This window comes from Dasypus novemcinctus, chromosome 17 (assembly GCF_030445035.2).
Source record: "Dasypus novemcinctus isolate mDasNov1 chromosome 17, mDasNov1.1.hap2, whole genome shotgun sequence".
NCBI lineage: Eukaryota > Metazoa > Chordata > Mammalia > Cingulata > Dasypodidae > Dasypus > Dasypus novemcinctus.
This window is the reverse complement of record NC_080689.1, coordinates 48,662,229-48,670,176: the sequence shown is the minus strand read 5'-3', so window position 1 is coordinate 48,670,176 and position 7,948 is coordinate 48,662,229.

Sequence of the window (7,948 nt, the reverse complement as noted above, 5' to 3'; positions counted from 1 at the left end):
CTGTGGAAGAGCTGTCTCATATTTCACTCTTACATCTTCACAGTCTCAGAAACATGTAAGAAATAGTTCTTTTTTTTCCTTCTCAGGTCAGTTTGGGAAAAATATGAAACAAGGAAGGGCTCGATTGGTTCAATGTGGGTCATGTGCTTAAAAACTCTAATTGACTTATTCTGGGTCCTTGCCACTCCCACAGCCAGGCAGCTGAGAACTGTTACCTGAAAAGGCGGGGGAGAGAGTTTGGATGAAAAAATTTAGAATCGCCAGAAAGGAAGTTCAGGGTGTCATCAGATAGCAGTGACTCTATATCTTTAATGAGAATTAGTATCTTAGCGGGAGTTTTTACAACCTGCAACCTACAAAATTTTAGAAAGACCTGTCCTAGGTTTAACTAAGGAAATAGGTCCAGGAACTATGTTTGAGTTTAATATTTTCCCCAAATTTTATAGGAAAAGTATAAATTGGGGAGAGAGCCCTTGAAAAAAAATGCATAAAATATTTGTGATGTACAGGTTGATGGGATTAAAACCATGTAGTTATATCCAACAAGACCACTGAAGACCAGATTTAGCCAATGCACAAAAGATATTCCAGTATTTGCCAGGAATTCTGCCTAATGGAAAGATGGATATTAGATTCCAAGATGGGTCTCCTCAAAAAGGAGGAGAACTAGTTTTAGGAAAGATGAGTTTTTCTATGCCAAATTAAGGAACAATCAGTCTCTGATCCTGTTGGCAGTTGGCAGTATTCTTTGGCAGTGCCATCGTCTGAGAACTAACTTTTGAAAAATGCCTGGGAAAATACATTACTTATTTGCTGGCTAATTTACTTCAGGGGAAATAGTTGCATATTCAAAATATCTATGGATGGACCCTTAAAATTATCATTTATATTAAAAGGAAGTTTATACCATAGCTCTTGTCTGAACTAACGTGGAAATCCAGTCTCTATACTAAGAGAATAATAATCTGGTAGGCCTCATTACATAGGAAGAAATGGGGCTGTGGGTTGGGTAAACAGAAATAACAGCATATTTTAGAAAGCATTTAGGTCTGGGGAATAATCACGGTTAAAACCCAGAGAATAGAAGCTATTTTCTTTGTTCACTTGGAATGCACTTCATTTTTAGACGTCTTACCTATGTACATAGAAAGAGAAAGAAATCCATGTATAAGGAAAAGAATTTAAGAATTTTTTAATAATGTAGTTTGTAAAGTGAGGCAAATCTGGCAACAAATGTTCTTTCTTGTAGCCAGGTTTGTGTAAATAAAGTAAAAGACTATCTCATATACAAATGGAAATCCCTGTACCATGCCCCCTGCAAATATAAGCAAAGATGTGCACATATGTCCCAAATTAATTCTGAGGCAATTTCAGACCCAGATTTGTGTTAATGCATTTAGCAAGTAATTAGTTGTCTATTCATTCATTAACAGCATATTTTAAAACCTCTTACAAAACTCTACCTCCCTCCCCTCAACAAAGTGGCACTTCTAAGAAGACAGAAGGAATATAAAATATGTCACATAAGATGGGAAAACAAATCAGTAAAGCAAAATTACATGCTGGTTGCAGAAGAATATTATTCACATAAATGGGATTTACAAAGAAAATGCTTTGCTTCCTTTTACCTTTTCACACAAAAAGGGTGAAGTTGAGAATTGGAGCTGCATCAGTGGATACCTTAGCATTTTATAATTTCAGTTTAGTGTAATGTTTTTCTCTCTTGGACATTATAATTTGTCTTCCATTTGTAAAGCACTTTATAGTTTTCTGAGCAGTTTTGCATAGAATAGTTCATTTGTGGAACTAATAGCATTTACATGGGATAACAATATTCTAATAGAATTGTGCAATTTGTGTAATGAGTTTTGACTTGTTATTAAAATGAATGCCTCTTGGAAGACTGAAGGGAGAATTAGACTGGTCAACAACCTTGGGGAAAGTACTGACCTTCTTGATTTGTAAGAAATGGGGAGTCTCCGTGTCTTTCTGGGCTACCTGATTCTTCTGCTTCACTTGTAACTGTCTGTCTGATATCAATCTCCATTTTCAATTAGCACAGAGGATGACTTAGGATAGAGAAAGTGGGAGTCAGAGGGCTTAATACCCTGTTCTATACCTACCAAAAGTACAAGAAATATATCTGTTCTTTGTTTATACACATTTTGTAAAATAAAGATAAACAATTCTAATGTTGGGGTACAAATTAGCCCAGTTGACCAATTTGGGAGCATTTTATGCAGAATTTAACAGGAACTCAAATAGGGTTTAGGATAAGCAACTGGCATTTGGCCCACATTGAAATGGAGTTCTAGCCTTAGCACAAAGAGAATAGACCATTACCTAGTATTGGCCCACTCTGTCTATTCCTTCTTCATCTCTTTCTTCCTTAAACATTGATGGAGACCTGAATTTCTACCATCAGAGCTTTATAAAGCCTTCTTTTAATATCTTATTCTTGGTGAAAACGCAAATCAGCTAGGATGGGATAATTAGTTGGACAGCTATCAATTTTAAGGTATTCATGGGAAAAGGAACTTGAAGCTATAGGACATTGAAGAGGAAATGGGAGAATGAGAGGTGAGGAATACAATTACCAGGGAGAGAATATGACCATGGATAAAGCATTTTAAAGCTTGAGAAAAAAAGGTAAAAAACATCAAAGATACGCTGTCCCTATTTCATAATTTTCTGAAGGACTGTGGCAGAGATTGCTGGTTTCCATTCTCCCTATATTTCCCTTTATAAACACATCTCCTAAATTATTAGACGTGGCAATGTGCTCTGCTGAAAAACTCTAAGAACTAGTCTCCATTTCCTCTTCTCTCTTGTTTTTATTGACCATATTTTGTAATATGGAGATCTAGAGAACGGAAGCTAGGTACTAAGGTTGGAGGAGTAAAAAGGTGGAAGGAATCTGCAATATTGCTGCTGTACTGAACGCCTCTTCTGCAATTTTTATCTCTTATTCCAGCCACTGCCAAGCCACCAGCTTCACTCAAGTAAAATCTACTAGCAGCTCAGCAGAGCCTATCTTGGCTTTCTCCCTTCCTGGACTGTTGATTTCCTACCCACTGCCTTTATGTGGGTCACTAGCAGGAATTCCTCCAGCTTGCCAGGAAGAGTAACCCAGAGAGGAGGTGGTAGAAAAGAGTTAGTACATCTTGGGACTAAGGACCCTTAACAAATGGGGGATGGGAACCAATGAATACATGGTTTTCTCTATCTTTCTGTTTTAGAGTCCTGAGATGTACTTCGTAAGACTGCATTGATAGCCTATGGAACATTGCAGCTGGTATTCCCTAGGAGTGGTGTCTTAATAAGCAACCTCGTATTCACAGTCCATTCTCCCCAGCATATCCCCCCTGGCCTCTCATTCCTCTCACCAATAAACAACTTACATGCTAGTCTTCTCTGAGTGTTCTCTTCAGAGATCCCATGGCTTCCAGTTTCTTCTATTCATAAGGCCTCTAACAATCCTGATTAAGGCCCACGCTGCTTCTGTTGGCCACACCTTAGCTAAAATGTATCATCTCCAAAAGACCCTATTTACAATGGGCTCACACCCACAAGGATGCAGATTAAAATTAACAATCTGTCTAAATTGGGGGACATAATTTAACCTACCACACTGCTGTTTTTTGTTGTTGTTCTACGGATGTCTGTTGTTCTACGGATTTAGTTTACAGTTTTTTCAAGTCTTCTAAAATCCTTTTGATCTTCTGTCTAGTTGTTTTAGCCATTATTTAAAGTTGTATCTTGGAGTCTCCAGCTATTATTGTTTAATCATCTATTTCTCCCTTAATGGGTAATAATCTTCCATTTTTGCTTCATCTATATTAAGATTATGTTGTTAGCTACATATATTAATTTATATTTATTATGGCTTCCTTAGACTGAAACTTTTTACCATATAAACTGTCCTTCTTTGCCTCTAGCAATGATATTTTCTTCAAGTCTACTTTGGTCAAATATTAATATATCCTCTTCAGCCCCCTTATAGTTACAATTTATATGGCATATCTTTTTCCATCCTTTTACTTTCATCTTATTTGTTTTTTGAGTCTAAAATGTGTCTCTTCTAAAGAGCATATAGTTAGAACTGTTTTTTTATACATTCTTCAGCTCTTGATTGGAGTACATCATCCTTATATACTTCATGTCATTACTGACAGGGTAGGGTTTGCCTCTGTAATTTTGTTATTTGTGTTTATATGCCTTACACCTTTTTTGTTCCAATATTCCTCATTACTGAGGGGCTCTTTGTATTAAATATTTTCAAGTATGCCATTTTAATTTCCTGTGATTTCTTTACTATGTGTTTTGAGTTATTTTCTTATGATATTCCAATTAACAACTTAACTTAAAACTAGTTTAGATTAATATCAACTTAATTTCAATAGTATAAAACTGCTTCTGTGGAGCTCCCTTCTGCTCCCCTTCCTTGGTACTATTATTGCCATGTATATTATATCTTTTTATATATAAGCTTCCAAAATACAATTTTCCACAGATACTTCTTGGATATTCTTGGCCCTACTCCTGGATTCTGCTGGGATGTTTGATTGGATGGTTGATTTGCTAAATGTCTTTAGCAAATGATTGTCCAATCACATCACTGGCTCTGTTTTTAGAGCATGCTCTCTGGATAGGCTGAGAATTTTCCAAATCATCAAGTATGATTCTTTTGTGCTTAATAGTTAATTCCTCAATTCATCTCTTTTCTCTAGCATTTTACTATAAAGAGCAAGGAAAACCCACATTTTTTTCTAGGAAATTTCTTTGACTAAATGTACAAGTTTATTGTTTACAGTTTTCACTTTCCACCCAACATTAGATAGTAATTCAGCCAAGTTGTCTGCCACTTTGTAACAAGGATCACCTTTAACTCCAATGTCCAATAACATATTCACCATTTCATTCAAAGCCTCACCAGAAGTAGCTTTAACATTCATACTTCTACCACTGTCACTTCTAAATCATCTAAGCTGCTTTTTTAATTAAGTGTCTCACAATTATTCCAATTCCCCCTATATTTGTAGATATTTTTACAGCAGCATCTTATTTACCAGTACCAAAATATGTATTGGTTTTCTCTGGCTGCTGTAACAAAGTAGCACGAACTGGATGACTTAAAATAGCATAAATTTATTATCTCACAGTTCTGGAGGTGAGAAGCCCAAAATCAAGACTCTAGGGCAATATTCTTCCTTGCCTTTTCTTAGCTTCTAGTGGTGGCTGGCAATCCTTGACATTGCATGGTTTGTAGATGCATAATTATTTCCAAATAAATTCATATTCTGGGGTATTAGAGGGTAAAAGTTCAATAATATTTTGAGGAACACAATTCAACCCATAACATCTGGGAACATGTTACTTTCTCCATTTTTGAAGGATAGAGTTGTTGGGTACAGAATTATTGGTTGGCACTTTTCTCTTTCAACACTTTGAATATATGTAATCACACTACTTCCTGGTCTCCATGGTTTCTGGTGAGAAATTAGCAATCTCATTGAGTGTTCCATGTATATGATGACTTGCATCCTTCCTTCTGATTTCAAGATTCTCTTTCAGGAGGTTTATTAAGATAAATCCAGGGATTAGTTTCTTTGAATTTATCATGCATGGAGTTCATTGAACTTCTTGTAGGTGTGGATCAGTATTTTCCATCAAATTCATGTAGGTTTTGGTTATTATTTCTTAAAATAATCCTTCTGTTCCTTTCTTTCTTCTCCTTCTGGGTATCCCAGAACATGTATGTTGGCAGGCCTGAGGTGTTCCATCAGTTTATCCAACTATTCATTTCACCAGTTTTTCTCTTTCTATTCCTAAGACTATAAAGTATCAATTCTATTCCTAAGACTATAAAGTATCAAGTCTTCAAATTTGCTGATTTTTCTTCTGCCAGATCAGATAACCTGTTGAGCCCCACTAGTGAATTTTTCATTTCAGTTTTTGTACTTTTCAGCTCAATAATTTCTATTTGTTTTTATTTTTATAATTTCTATAATTTTATTTATAGTCTCTACTTGGTAAGACAGCATTTTCAAATTTTTGTTTAGTTCTTTAGACATGGTTTCATTTGGTTCTTTGAACATATTCTAAATAGTTGATTCAAAGTTGTTTTTTTTTCCATAAGTTCAACATCTTGGTTTCCTCAGGATGGTTTCTAGTGACTGCCTTTTTTACTATATATGGTTCACATTTTCCTGTTTCTTTGCCTGTCTTATTATTTATTCATGATCAGATGTTTTAAATAATATAAGGTGGAAAATCTGGAAATCAGATCTTCCCAGGGTTTATAGTTACTGTTATTGGTTGTTTTGTTACTGTTTGCATATTTAATGACTGTCCTCAACTAATTCTATAACAGTGGTACTCTGTCAAGTATGGCCACTAAAATACCTGCTCAGTTAGCTTATTGGTCAGCTAATGATAGGACTGAGATTTCCTTAAATGTCTTGAAACCATAATTTTCTTTACCTTTTTAGAAAAGGTTTTGTGAATATTATGATATGCCTTTCAAACTCAGATTTGGACTTGTGTTACAACTCTGCCTTAGCTTTCACTTCCTGGTTGTACAGCTCCTCAGAGTCAGTCACAGGTGGGAGACTAGGGTCTTCCTAACTCTTTCCTGGGCATGTGCATGACACAGCCCTGCACCACATGGATACAGCCTTCTTGAGCCCAATATATTTATTGGAACTTTTCATATGTCAGAGAAGCCCCCTATGGACATTTTATTCCAGGCATCTTCCTTTTTATTCTCTCAGCTTATTATTTGCCCCAACTTCTTCAGGTATCTTGGATGCTAAATAACTGCAGCTGGCTGTTTTTGACAAACAGCAAAGGGGAAAACCTGTTGTTAGTAGGTGAGCCCTGCATATGGTCAAATAAAGAAAAACCCTGTGGGGTGGAGTTACAAGGTAGGTCAGATAATGACAATTTTCTTGGGATTCTGGGGATGAGTCTTTTGAGGAAGTCCAAATCCATTGTTCTTCCACCAGTGCTGCTAGGCTGCTGGTGTTCATGGCTACCATGAATACCAACCATGAATGCTACTATTTACAAGAACTTTTCAAAAGTATCCTTTGAATTTGGGAAGGTAGATGTGAGAATATAGCAATTTTTTCCTTTCTGTTTCCCCCCACCCCCCCCAGGTGTCTGCTCTCTGTGTCCATTCACTATGTGTTCTTCTGCATCTGCTTGTATTCTTGTCAGTGACACCCAGAATCTGTGTCTCTTCTTTGTTGTGTCATCTTGCTGCATCAGCTCTCCATGTGTATGGTGCCACTCCTGGACAGGTTGCGCTTTTTTCACATGGGGTGGCTCTCCTTACAGGGGGCACTCCTTGTGCATGGGTGTCCCTTATGCAGGGGACACCCCTGTATGGCACAGCACTCCTTGCGTGCATCAGCACTGTGCATGGGCCAGCTCACCACTAGGGCCAGGAGGCCCTGGGTTTGAACTTCCCACATGGTAAGTGGATGCTCTATTAGTTGAACCAAATCCACTTCCCAATATAGCAAATTAAAATGCTACAAAACTTGCTGTTCTTACCACAATTCAGCTGTTTTACTTAAATAAATGCTTTTGGGATGTTCCATGCTTTTGTTAATATCAGGGTTATGAAAACATTGATTTGACTATTTTTGCCGATTTCTAGTTGATTTTACATAGAAGTTGATATCTGGATGGCCTTTCTCTGCTATTTGTGAAGACATCACCCTAAAATTATATCGTCATACAATATTGAGCAGAAATCAAGATATTTTCAGAATAAGGAATCCAAGAGCATTTTTCACCTGCAGACTTATCCTAAATTATGACTAAAGTTCTCTTAAGTGATAAAAGAAGGACTGATGGGACATCAGGAAGGAAGAAAGAGGAATGAAAGAGCAAAGACTACAGATAAATACAATAGATTTTTCTTCTTCTCTTGAGTTTT